Raw genomic sequence first — 14,939 nt, forward strand, 5'->3', positions numbered from 1 at the left:
CCCTCCACCTTGGTGAAGGGGACAAGGGAGGCCACCGGAGCCCTCAAGCTCCTCGGGTTCGCCGCTGCACCTTCCTGATAACGCCTAATGGCGGGGAAGCGCGGCCAGATCGGATCACTCCTGCCCGTCTGCACCCGGGAAAACACGCCCGCCATGTCATCCAGAGCCACCCTCTCCCGTACTCGTGGAACGGGGAGGCCTCTACATGCTGCTGCCTTGCCGATTATTTCCGGCAGCTCCAGCATGATGCCTCCCAATGCCGGTAGCGCCGTGGCCACGGAGAAGGGGACCACGTGATCGACCGCCACCTCTGACTCTCGCTCCGACCCCGCCTCCCCCGTCCGGGGAAGAGGGGGAAGGGGAGAGCCGCATGGCGAGCCCTGGATGGAGGCGGGGAAGGAGTCGTCCGACTCCTGCCCCCCACTCGCCTCCATAAACAGGCTGTCCTGGATGGGCACCTGCCCACCCCAGTCGTCCTCCTCACCCGCAGCAGCTAGGGCGTCCGCCCTTTGCTTCCTGTCGGATGAAGGAAGACGCACACAATGAGGACATGCGACCTGCTGGCTGAGAGCCGCGTCCGCGTGCTCTGGCCCCAGACAGGCTGCGCATATCGGATGCAAATTATAGCTCATAATGTAGCCTGTATTGCACGAAGGGCACATACGGACACACTCTTTATTGCTCATGCTGTTGCTTTCTCGTGCTTCAGTACTGCTGGTTGCTGAAGAAAAGAGGGAGCAGATTGCCGGGCCACCTTCCTATTTATACCGGAAGGAGGCCCGAGGGTGGGGCCCACCTAGCGGGTGGGCGTGGACTACAAGTGTTTCAGTGCTGCGCGGGGGCGCAGAGGGATAACCCAATAGCGATAGCCTTAGAGGGCGAAGCCATATACGAAATAGAACAAACACATTCAAACACTAACAGGGGTTTCAGGAACGGGCAGTGACAGTCGGTCCGTTCTTCTATATGTCTGTCGGTCTCAAATCTAAAGGGCGCAATAACGATTTGTATCCAATAATATGCATAAACAGCTGACACTGTTTATACGCAGCCCTCACAAACCACACACGGCCAGATAGCTTATCTAACAGTTAGAGCCTACATACGAGACACAACCTTTATAGTCAGAAACAAGTGTGATTAATTTAGGATATTTTACACAAATGATATTATGAATACTGTGGGCCTACATACCTTAGTGTGATTATAAGTGCATGTGAGTGAATATTGGTATGTAAGGCTCTAGCCAGCATGTTGATGTTTTTGTTATTGTTCCTGTTTTCATTTTTGTTTCTCTCATTTCATTTCAAACCTTTATTTATACAGATAAATCCCATTGAGATCATTGATCTCTTTTTCAAGGGAGACCTGCTCAAGTAGTTCCACATGAAACATAAAAACATAAATAGAACAACAAAAGGACATCATACAGCATCATTTACATAATTATCCACATAAACAGGTACCAACAGCTTCCGATTGAGTAGCATCCAACCGAGCTTTAAAAACATTTAGTGGCACCTCATTCTCTCATTTCAGTCTCAGCTTTCCTGCCCTTGATTGAACTGCACCTGCTTCCCATCCCTAATTAGCCTCACCTGTGCCCCATTATCATCTCTCCCTCTGTCTATTTAGTCTGCATCCACATTCCCTTCAGTGCCAGTTCGTCTTTGTTATTCCTAGCATTCCAGCAGTGTTTTACCTAGTATCTGATTCCACGTGTACCTGACCCTAGTGATGGCAAAATGAAGCTTTGAATGAAGCTTCGAACCACTTGGACAATTGTGTCGGAAATAGGTTCATTTCTCGAAGCTTCAGTTACAGCGACCTCTCCTGGCGAAGTGCAAGGCTGCAGTGGGTTTACCGTATCTTTGCCTTGAAAAATATTCGATGCACACACACACTAAGACTGAATATCATGTTCTATTTGCAATTAAAGATTGATAATTGTGTGTATTGGGTTATTGAGAAGAGACTAGAGCAGGGGTCTCCAACCTTTCTTCACCTGCGAGCTACTTTGAAAAAATGAAAGTGGCCAAGAGCTACTTGCATCGCATCGCTTACATTTATTCACATAGCACTCATCAGTTGAATTAAGCTACTTTTGTGTGAAATTGCAATACCTAAAGCTTATCACAAATCTTAACTTCACATCAAGGTCCAAGAAAACGACAATTTCTCACATATTAATATGGACAACATAGTAAGTACTTCACTGAAGATTCACATAAATGTCCAAGAGCAAAATACAATGTTTTCACTTGTTATTATGGCCCACATAGTAAATACATCGCCTTAATCACCACCTTGCAAGCATCTTATGGCACGTGTGTAAAATAAGTGCATTCACTCTTTTTTACAGTTAGTGAGATGACTGGCGCTGCATGGAGTCCACCATAGAGGTGTATGCTGGAGTGTATCCCACTTAGGTTCACTCAGTCGGTCTTGTTCTGTATTTTGATTTCATGACATGCATGTCAGAAAAAGCTGCTTCACAAAGTAGAGCCAAATAAAGCAGACATGTTCAGTGCTGCTTGGTGAATGTTCTTATAGTTTTCTGGGTCTATAAGGCTCCAGACATGTTGTGAGTTTTGCTGAGACTTCAGCTGAACATTATTTTGGAGATTTATAACCTCCATCTCCACAGGATTGACACTGAACAGTGCATCCATATTTTCTTCTTCTTCGTCTTGACATTAAATTATAAACCATAATTAATCAATTGTAGGCCTATAGGTCTAGCCTCCCTATATCTGTGTGTGACATTTTTCCATCCTCAAAAACAAAAAACTAATACTTCTGCAGTCTCGCTGCAGCTTCTAGCCACGGTCTTCTGTTAAGAAAAGGACACTGAATGTCCTGAATGAGGCATCACACATATGACTTGAGTCTGAACACAGCAGACAACAGGAGTATTTACAACAGCATTATAAAAACAAAAATAGTGCATGTGGGTGCACACTTACATTCTCTGTTTTACTGTTACATGAATCCCATGAATGTATGAGACTAAGTTAGCTTCATTATATCTCAGTGATTAAGTGAATAATAAAGTTTCTATCGGGTCACTATCAGCCTGTCGCTCTTATTAGTAGTTATTTTTCAGGAGGGGGCGGGGCTTGGAGGAACGGAGAGGAGACGGGGATCGCGGAAGCTTTCCTCCTGCCTTCACAAACTTTACACACGTATTTATCAACTGAAAATAGCAAGAGGACGTTCATACTCTGCAATCCAAGACTTGATTAAATCCACCAAAAACCTGACATTACGATAACGAGTGTTTTTCAAAAACACAAATCCCTCCCTGTGTCTCTGAGCCGCAGCGACGCGGACTGATTCAGAGCGGGTCATTCTGCTGGTGCTGCTGGAGAAAGCAGACTGCTCCATGTGTGGTGTCGCTGTGCCGCTGTCACGTCTGTTCCTTGATCTCTGCGTCACGGACCAATTTTATATTTGTGTGACAGAAACAATTCTAAAATAAAAACACTTTATTGTCCGGCCGCGGCCGAAAAATCAGGAAGCACCGTCACTACGCTATAATCGATAATCGAGCGGCGAGCTACTGAAAAGCTGCCCGCGAGCTACCGGTAGCTCGCGATCGACGTGTTGGAGACCCCTGGTCTAGAGAGTGCTGGACCTTTTTTTGGGCTGAGAGGGCCTTTTATCAGTTATTAAAGTATTAAAGTTGAAAAGCAATGATTAAAAGTTTAACTATTCTGGGCTTTGAACCAGCTGCGTGGAGGACATCGCCGCACCCTGGCCGCCGGCTCTATCCACTGGGCTATCTATTCCTTAGACCATTGAAGTGTTTTTAATTTTATATTACTCATTTTCTTTTTGTTCATAGCTTCTCCACATTTCGAAGTGTTTCACGAGCCATAACGACCTATCTTTCTTCCTGGCTTGCTCTATAATGATCCAATTCAAATGCAATGCCAACAACAACTCAACAGCAACAACAACCCACACATTGCGCATTGTTTAGAGCGGTTATAAAGTGTTGAAGCGCTCAAATTTGAAACGGTTTCAACCTGTCACCTGTCAGAATCGAGACGAGGCAATGCATTGAATCGCGTGAATGGACCGTGAACCAGTCAAGTGATTCATTCAGGAAATGAAGCAGTTGCTGTTTCGACAGTCACATGTCACGTGATTTGAAGCAGTCGAACCACTTGGACAATTGTGTCGGAAATAGGTATAAATAAATATAAATATGTATATATATATAGAACTATAAATAAATACGTGTATATATATAGAACTATAAATAAATATGTATATATATAGAACTATAAACAAATATGTATATAAATATATAAATAAACTGTATGTATCATGAATATAATTTACAAATAAAGATGGATGAATGCGTGTATTGTGTTATTGAGGAGAAGGTTCTGGGAAAATATGGCATAGATTATGGTGCGCTTGTGTAACTGTGGCAGGGGGTGTTCATGTGGGATGGGGAACACTCAAAGATTTTTATTCAGGAACATTATTTTTTCAACACTTTTTGGATTGAGCCGATTTATTTTCTTGCTTACAATTTCCCCACATTTTGAAAACACTCGCTCAGATGGAACCGATGATGCTGGCATGCATAAAAATTGTTTCGCCAGTTTGAACAGATTGGGATACACATTTTGATGGTCCACCCAGTATGCCAGTGGGTCTTTCGATCTTTCCAGCGGTGGATCAGTCATGTACCGCTGCACCTCCACTGTAGCATCTGCTGTGGCATTCCTTGCTGTCCTCGCTTCAGAAGCATCTCTGTCCAGAGTTTCCCAAAGGTTAAGACCTGAAAGACTAACATGACTGTAATCATCAGTACTGAAAGGTTTCAATGTGTATCCTTTTTTACTTATACTTATTTTGTCCTGCATTTGATCAATTAACTATTTATAACATTACCTGTGGATGATGGATTGTCAACATTTGCTGGTGTCGGTTGAGCTGATGTGGAGGGCTGTTCTTAGGTGTGTCAGGTTGTGCGTTTTTCCTCAGTTGTGTGCAAAATGCTGTCAGTCGTTAAACTGATGCCGCTGCCTGTACTTGATTGTAGAATCCAATAGTTTTGAATCTAGGATCCAGCAGTGTTCACAGGGTCAATGCAGTTTGGCTCTCGGTGGTGTCAAACTTGTTTTGCATATTTGACACCATGTTCTGTCCCAGTAGTTTTGCTGTGTCGTGGCTTGTTTTTCCAATTGTGTCGTACAAGTATAGCATTAACACTTTCGTCATTGGGATGATCTTGGATCCTGAGACTCTCTTCTCCTCGGAGAGTTCCACTGTTGCCTGGAAAAAGGGGGAGAGCAATTGCAGGCATGCATCTGCTGTTTCCTAGTCTTCAGAGGACAGAGGTCTCACATCTGTTTTCAGCATCGCAAGAGCTGCCCCCACTGACTGCCTCTCTTTGAAAAGGCGTTGTAGCATTAGGTAGGTGCTGTTCCAGCGGGTGTCCACTTCCTGAATGAGCTTCAGCACAGGGCGATTCATCTGCTCCTGAACTTCTCTGAGCTTCTCTTTTGCTGTTGTGCTGGTTTTAAAGAACGTGACTACTTTTCTAGCCCTTGTGCGTAGGTCTTGTAGGCCAGGAGTTGAATCCAGAGATTTCTTCACCACTACATTTAGTGAATGAGCAAAGCAAAGTGCATGTCTTAGATTTAAACTTCTGACAGAGGCAACCATATTTGCTCCTGCATCCATCACAATTGAGGTCACTTTGCCTTCAGTGCCCCATTCCTCCATGAGAGACCTCATTGCAGCAGTGATGGTAACCGCTGTATGAGCTTCAGGGACAGGCAGCACTCCCAGAAGCACTGTGGCCAGCTTCGCAGAGTCATCCACATAATGGCAGGTCACGGCTAGATATGCGTCCATATTAATGGAGGTCCACATATCAGCAGTCAGGCTCACAGCCTCTACCCTCTGCATGACAGCCTTGGCCTTCGTCTTCTCCTCCTCATAGCGCTTGACCACCATCTCCTTTAGAACCCGTCTGGATGGAAGAGTGTATCTAGGATCAAGCAAGGCCACAAGCTCCTTGAAGCCACAGTCATCCACGATGGAAAAAGGCTGCGAGTCTTTCACCACCATATTCACAAGAGCCCCATCCAGCTCTCGCTTCCGGTCCATGAAGACAAAGAAATAAAGACAAAGAATAAAAACAAAACCCAAAAAAGCAAATAAGGATTTATGTGAAATTGCACTCAAAAGAAGCAGACTTGTGAGTTATGGAATAGAGTCATAGCATATTGTGTTAGTGTTACTAGTTAATAATAATATAATAGATACCATGTATGTTCCCCTGGTTCACAGCAGCTCCATGTTTGGCAGTCAAGTGCCTAATCATGGAGGAAGTATTTCCATGATACTTCAGTTCAGTTGAACACACCAAGCCCTGGACCTGTAGAGAAAGGCATTTGTAAATAAAAATGCAATTTCAGTCTATAAAGCTATAGCCTAATGGCTACATTGATCATATACATAATTGTACTTTAATGCTACTTAATATAGATTTGAGATAAACCATAGCTATAATACTGTAGTTGACCTACCTTACCATGCGCAATCAGATTGAAATGATCCCACATCCCAGAACGACCTCTCTTCCTGGCTGGCTCCATAATGATCCAAACGCAATACTAACAAATCAACAGCAACAAGGCAAACTACGACAACAATCCCACAGATTGCCAAATTGTGCATTTTTTTAGAGCGGTTATAAAGTGTCACTTACTAAGTGACGCTCAAATTCAAACAGTTTCAACCAGTCAGAATCGAGACGAGGCAGTGCATTGAATCACCTGATTGGACGGCGAACCAGTGAGTTGATTCATTCAGGAAATGAAGCAGTTGCTGGTTCGGACGTCACATGTCATGTGACTTGAAGCAGTTGCTGCTTCGGACGTCACATGTCACGTGATTTGAAGCAAGCTTCGAAGCACTGCTTCTATGGAATAGGAAGTCCAGGGTTGAATCTCCGTTCGAAGCTTCAGTGTCAAACTGCCATCACTACCTGACCCAGCTTCGTGTCCTGACCCGGTCCCTGTCTACTCCTCGTCTGTTTTGGTAGCCTTATTGACTGATCTCCCGTGTACCGAACCTGGGCTATAAAGACCTTTTTTGCATCCTAAGCCTCTGTCTCTGAGTCGTGCTATTGAGTCCTCTCGTGTTCATTCAGTCGTTACAGTACGAACTGGCCAGAACCATGGACTCAGCCGACTCTGAGATTTTGCGGGCCGCTATTCGATCCCAGGGGGCTCGTCTTAACCTGCAAGATGAACAACTTACCGCTGTCTGCCAGGGAGTAAGATAATTGTCAGAGCGTCATGAGGGTTTCCAGTCCTCCATCGGCAGCCAGGTTTGCCAGCTGGCAAATCAGATCCAGCAGCTGGTGGCACATCTCGATCCACTACGCTCTGCTACTCCGCTTCCTGCGTCGGATCCGTCTACAGCTCCCGGTCCTGTTCCTGCCACCGTGCCGACACCGCTGCCTTCGGTTCCTCACCTCTCCAGACCAGAGCGTTTTTCCAGAGACTCGGATAACTGTTGTGCATTCCTGGTCCAGTGTGGGTTGCACTTCGAGCTGCAAGCATCTTCCTTCCAGTCTGAACGGCCTAAGGTAGCCTACATCATTTCCCACCTCACCGGCAGAGTGGAGGCGTGGGCAACGTGAAGGAGTAGGTAGCACTTTCTCCGCGCCGTTCCTATGAGCTTGCTTTAAAAGAAGGAACGCTCAAAACAACCAGGACGAGGGTTAAACAAAAATCTGTTTTAATCATAAAAGGTAATAATGCAATACAATATAATACATTACCATACAAAGCCATATCATATGCGTAATGTCAGGAGTATGCCTACTCCTGGCCTTGTTCACGGGCTGCCACGACCTTCCGGTCCGGGCGGCGCGAGAAGAGAGAACGAACAACAAGCTGAATAGGCTTTCATACCAACAGAAACAAGAAGGGGTGGAGTTTACTCAGCCTCCACACACACACCCCCCCCCCCCTACACATTCCAGAGACCTCAGATGTGTCTTAAAGGATATTTAAGATAACACAAATGATTTCATCTCTCATATCTCCAACTTCTGGTGACACAAAATACAAAGTAATTAAACCCACACATATACTATTCAAGATATGTAGACTTCCCTGAAACATGACATGCTAGAGATCTTAAGCAGAATATACTCTTCCCCCACCTAGCACCATGTCCTGCATACATACACCTCCCCCATAGGGCAATAAAACCCTGTTTACTCTAAAAAGCCCTTTGTTTATAGCCATTTTAGTCCTCACATTTATGAAAGGATAAAACAGAGAAATCAATATAAAACACAAACACAGGTATTGTTTGAACAGTATTCACTTAACTGCTACTATTGATAATTACCAGAGAAACTCAAAGGGACCTCTTTTAACTCAAAACAGAACTCAAAATTAATTCTGCATCTTCCTTCTTCAAAAATAGCCTAAAAACACCCTTTTGATAAACAGGTAAAAGTCAAAGAAAAAGACTATTGCGCTAATCTACTTTTAAGAAAAAGGGAACATTGTTTCAGGAATCTATAAAAAACCTCTCTATAAATAAGAGGAAAAATGTACTTTTTGTTCCTTCAACTATTAACACACAGGAATGTATAAACCCACACATATATTAGAGATGACATGATGTAATACACCTCCTATAGATGGGTGACATTAAAATGCACATACCAAAAATATGCTACTCACTTCTTTGGTACAATATCTCACATCAATTTCCACAAACGGCGGAGTGGGCTCGAGATTCGCTAGTCTGTAATTCCCTGAGAGGTTTTACAGAGACTTTAAGCAAAAATATTTGATCACACAACTCCGGACAGGGAAGCAGCGAGAGCTCTAATGGATTTACACCATAGAGGGAGGCGTGTCTCCGACTACGCCGTGGAGTTCCGCACTTTGGCTGCAGACAGCGGCTGGAATGATTCATCCCTCTTCTACGCTTTTCGCCATGGGCTGTCTGGCCCCATCAAGGACCAGTTGGTTCCTCTCGAGCAGGGGTGTCAAACTCAATTTCATCGTGGGTCACATTAGCATTATAGTTGCACTCAAAGGGCCGGTTGTAACTATATAAATATACATATATAAATGCATAATATACATGAAATAATGTATTATATATTATTGCCTCTGCATTGGATTATTATTGGATAGGGTAATAACTACGTCTGAAAGCAGAAGTCTAGGGAAAATAATTGCATGTCACAAAATGAGATGCATTGTGGGACATATAGTTTAAGGGCAACTTGCTTCTGTAAAATAAGATAAGATGGAACTTTATTAATTCCCGTGGGGAAATTCAGTGCTTTAACAGCAACAGGGTAAGATTGAAAAACAGGAGAGCACAGATTCACACAGATTAATACAATTAAGGATAAATCAAAGATAAAAAAAGATAACTAACTATAAAATAAGAAATTAATTAAAATGAACATATACAGATGTAGCACTCCAGATCAGACTCACATGGGTGTGTCCCAGTCAAAAGCCCAGCGGATGCCAGTGGCTGGGGGTGTTGCCAAATTGCTAGAGGGCGTTGCCCAATTTCCCCATTTGTTCAATTACAGGATTTAACCATGAGATGGCGCTTCATTCACAAAATACACAAAGAAAACTGGGTGTTGGAGAACTTAGTCTGTTTGCAATGTTTGCAGCTCTGCAGTTGTGTTTGCTGAATACTGTAGCATTTAATCACTTATTTGTTACTGTATGGTTTTCACAAGCTACTATAATGAAAAAACATCAATATTTTAGATCAAATAAAGTATATAGTTTGCTTTATGCAGTATATTTCTTGTAATATTGTTGGGGTGTTTTTACACAGTACAGTAGATTGAAGTAAATCAACTTATACATTAAGATAAGATAAGATGGACCTTTATTAATCCCGTGGGGAAATTCAGTAGTTCAAACAGCAACAGGGTGAGAGTGAAAAACAGGACAGCACAGATTCACACAGATTAATAAAATAAAAAATAAAATGAGCGATAAAAATAATAATAATGAGAAACTATGAAATAAGAAATGAATAAAACTAAAATGTAATTATCATATCATATATTATAATGTATTGTATTATTAAGTAATATCATACATTAACCCCATTATAGCAGATGCCACATTGAATGGATGAACACATGTATGCATCAATAATTACAACAGAGTATTTCTAAATACAAGTTGTAAAAATACTTATATGTATTTAATATTAACCCTTTGGAGTCGACCGTCACGCCGGCGTGATCAGATCACATGACCTGTTCAAGCCGGTGCCGCATAAAAACAACAGTCCGGACAACATTGCCGTGTGTTTATGTCGAAAGTACTGGCTTGAAACTATATCCCAGTCTTTGTTTCATGCAAAAAGACCCAGTAAACACGGAGATACGATGATATAAAGTTAATACATTTCAAAAGGATGAAAAATGGAAGCACATATTTGAATATCTTCGCAGTATTTGATCATTTTACGAAACGGAAAATACTGGAAACTGTAGATCCTGCTTAACAGGATGTATATGTGTATTTCTGTCGAAAGTACTGGCTTGAACCTATATGACAGTCTTTGTTTCATGCAAAAAGACCCAATACACACGGACATACGATGATATAAAGTTAATACAGATATATTTCAGAAGTATGAATAATGGAAGCACATATTTTAATATCTTCGCCGTATTTGATCATTTTACGAAACGGAAAATACTGGAAACTGTAGATTCTGCTCAACAGGATGTATTTACCAGGGAGGGGGTGAGGTAATCAGGTAAACGGAGTGATACGAAACGAGACGAACAGAGACGAAGAGGGACGGCGGGAACCGAAGAGAGACGGCGGGAAATGGAGAGAGACGAAGATATACGAAGACAGGCGGCGGGAGACGAAGAGAGGCGGCGGGAGACTGCGATTGAAGTAAAGTGACAGACAAACATTGTGAATTTAGATAGATATAGAGTTTTGAAGATTCAACTATGATGAAGAGAACTCTGAACGTGAGTCAAGCTTTAAGCTTGTTTTTTGACATGGAGGAGGAGGAACCTGTGATGTTGCCCTCTGTGTCGTAGTTGACAGAAACCGCTTTGAAGCGTGGCACAGATAAAGACAGAAAAAACTGATTTGTGTACATAATGTGTATATATATATATATATATCTTTGTATTATATTTATAATAACACTTTTGCCTTATCAGATTGAAATCCCATGCTACCTCAATCAAACTTTCACATTATCATAGTGACATCCCATGTATATATTTCCAGCTTTTAAATGGTTTCGTTGTGTATGTTTGTGTTACCTATATGAAAAATAATATCATTTTCAAAATCTGTTTTTACGTTTTGTTTTTTTTGTGAATTTGGGTCCAAAATGTTCATATAGTAGAAGATCACTGCTCTAAACAAAGTCAAAAATCCTACATCCAAACGAAATAAATATAATTAATTATGATGAATACGTTAAGTCTTGTTCATTGTTTTTCACTTTTATTAAATGTTTGATATTTCCGGTGGAAATGGTGGACTATCGGACATTCAAAATGCAGCATATCTTCACTCTTACACACATATATTCTCCTTTTACATACATTTTCACTCTCACACACATATATTCTCCTTTTACATACATACATTTTCACTCTTACACATATATTCTCTTTTTACATACATACATTTTCACTCTCACACGTATATATTTACACTCACACATTCATACATTTTGCTCTCATATTATCATATTTCAATGCACACATTCATATATTGTCACTCACACATTCATGCATTTTGTTCTCATATTCATATAATTTAATGCTCATATTTATACATTTTGCTCTCATGCGAAATCTACTAAAACAAAGTATGTCATGGTGGTCAGCTGTTAAACACAAAAGTGTATCTTAAGGGCTGTAAATATAATAAGCCTGTTGTCAATTTTAGACACAGGCTTATTATATTTACAGCCCTTAATAACATTCATTTTCTGGACTCAATGTGTGTCTTGGCCGTTTTCTTTGTTCCAAGCAAACGAGTGCTTTTTGTTTTGAAATCACTTCCGCGAGTTTCGCGGGCCTCCCCCCTCGCTCCACTGACCATTAGACCATTTAGTAAGGTAAAAAGCAAAAGGGCAAAAACGCCTCTCAGACGCTCTTCCGTTTACTTTTTTAATAAAGAAAAACAAATGGTCCGTAGATACACGGACTCATATAGCCTATGTATGTATACTGTAAGGAGAATGTATGTGCGTGAGAGGACCAGTATGAATTACGGCATAGAAATATGCAAACACAAACCTACAGAGTGGGGGATGGGAGATCACAGGAGTGGGGGGGGGAGAGCTGTGGAATGTGACCCTTGGGAGAATTCCTCCACACATTCCGATGGCCAATTCGTTTTAAACAAAGAGTTCGCAACACAGGACAGCATAGGCAACATGGGGGGTGGGGGCTGGTGAACGGTCTGGTCAATGTTTGTAAACACAATCCCCAGGATGTGTCCTAATCAAACCAAAAGAGAAAATGCAGATATCATTCTCTCTCTCGACTCGCTGGTATCTCGAGCTGAGCGCTCATTGGTGTTCATACTGCTCACAGGCTGGGCTGCTGTGTATATCTAGTGTATTCATACTGTACCCCTCCTCACTGTTTATTCATCATTCAAACATTTACACCTTCCTTTTTTCCCGTCAAGAGATTGAAAAAGATTGAGTCCTATGTTTCCAATTGGTTCCCAAATCTGAACATTGACCAGTGGCATAAGATCAGGAGCCGGGTAAATGAGAGACTGAGGAGCCCCCGAAAAACAGATCCCGAAATAGCTCGTCCTGGTTTCCGCAGCAGATAGGCCTACAGTATGTTATGTCAGTTATTTTAAATAAAACGTTGAAAACTGAACTTGAAAATTGTTTCCTCTTTTTATTTTATTTATCATTTTCGGGACGGGGAGACGTGGGGAGACCTGTGTGATTAAAAATGTATTTTCAGAAATGTAAAGTGATCTACCTAAGTTCTATTCATATTCTTGACGGGAAGAGCCGTGTAAATGGGTGGCCATATATGCATTTGAAAAGCAATATAAATCACACAGTTATTATACAATAGGATATAAAAGCACCATCGATAACCATTACCTTTATCCAATTCAAACTTTGGACGGGAAAAAAGGAAGGTGTACATGGTTGGGCTGTACTGTAGGCCTACTGTATACATACAAAGGCCATTCAAGCTCTTCTGGAAATGTTCACATCAGGCCAGAGTCCTGCATCGGGTGACCCGCAAAAAAGGTGATTCGCGGGTGGTATTTTTTCAAACACTTTTTTCCGGGTTCGGTTCTGGGTAAAACAAGATGATGCGGGTCGGGTCGCGGGCAGGGGCGCCGCCAGGGATTTTGGGCCCCCTGAAAATATATCACATTGGGCCCCACCACCAGGCACAGGCCACTTTGTTTATAAATTACCTCGAGGGCTGTACCAAATGGTCTAGCAGTCCGTATACGGCCCGAGGGCCGGAGGTTCCCCACCCCTGCTTTAATATAATAACATTAGTATTAATATCATAGCCAAAATGTCGGTGATTAACATTTTGTTTTCAGACTGATCACTAAATGCTTCAAACTGTCCATCATCCTAAATAGACTAAAAGCAGTTTTTTGTTTTATATAGATCATTGGCTATGTTTGAAATGTATAATTTAAATTAGATGTTAGCTTTTTGTTATATATATATTTTTTGTATTCCAGTCTCCCTTCAGATATGTTATGTGGCATTCAACACAATGCTCCTCACCTCCTTCAGTTTGGAGAAAAGCTGGTTCAGGTTCAGCCTTATGGGGGGACAGGGCTGCTGAGCCTAAAGATGGATCTGTTGGACCTGGCACCAGGGGGAGGGACAACTGATTTAGTATGAATAGGCGCTAAAAATGTGCCTGCATTTATTAAAGGTAGGTAGGTAAGAATGGAGAAACCAGCTCGAAACGCTAGAATTTGAAAGTACACAACCGAAAAAAATCTGCCCCTTCCTTCAGAGTTACTTACAGAGCCCCTCCTCCAACACACACGAACGCGCACATGACCAATGAGGGCACGAGATAAGCTTGTGCATAGATGGAAGGCTGACAGGCAGGTAGGCCATCCAGTTATTTTAGCCGGGCCGGCTCAGATGATTGGTCGTGCTTTTTACAGCGCCACGGCTTCCACAGATGAAATTTGTACGTATTTATTGTCAAAGCATTTAATATATTCATTGCTATCGGATGTTAAGAGCATTCCATGGAATATAACGACAAGTGTATCTGAAGTGTATTACCTACCATACCTTTAAATGTCAGCTAAAAGAGCAGTGAAATTAAAGACCTCTGCATTTTCTGTAAAGATATTAACAGTACTTAATGTCAGCTTAGTAAACAAAAAAACATTAGCTAACAGACTAATTTCCACCACTCATGGACCACACCCACCTTTTCTTGTGAAAAACGGTGTGACATACTGTCGCCCTTTAGTCCCTCTCTCTTGTCGTTCTCTCCTTTCTCTTCTTTTCTTAGAGCCTGACTTTGTTGGTCGTTGAAACATGGTACAACACATGTATGTAGGCTAAGTACTAGCATCCCTCCTCACATGCTTTCACTCTCTGCAAGTGCCGGTGCCGCACCGCGTTTAGAGGCAGGACCAAACCATTACATGTAAATAGAAGGGGGTGTACAGAGGCTTTGGGTAATTCACTTTTGGAAGAAAATAAGTTAAATTAATCGTAAGTTTAGTGAGTAATTTATCAATATAACGTTCTATTAATGTTAATTATTGAGGATTGATGAAAGGTTACTTACATTTTTTTTCTTAATGTTCTGAACATTTTGGGGCCCCTGTCAGTCACGGGCCCTTAGAATCGTCCTAACTTTTCACCCCCTT

Source organism: Pseudochaenichthys georgianus, chromosome 15 (genome assembly GCF_902827115.2).
Source record: "Pseudochaenichthys georgianus chromosome 15, fPseGeo1.2, whole genome shotgun sequence".
Classification (NCBI taxonomy): Eukaryota; Metazoa; Chordata; class Actinopteri; order Perciformes; family Channichthyidae; genus Pseudochaenichthys; species Pseudochaenichthys georgianus.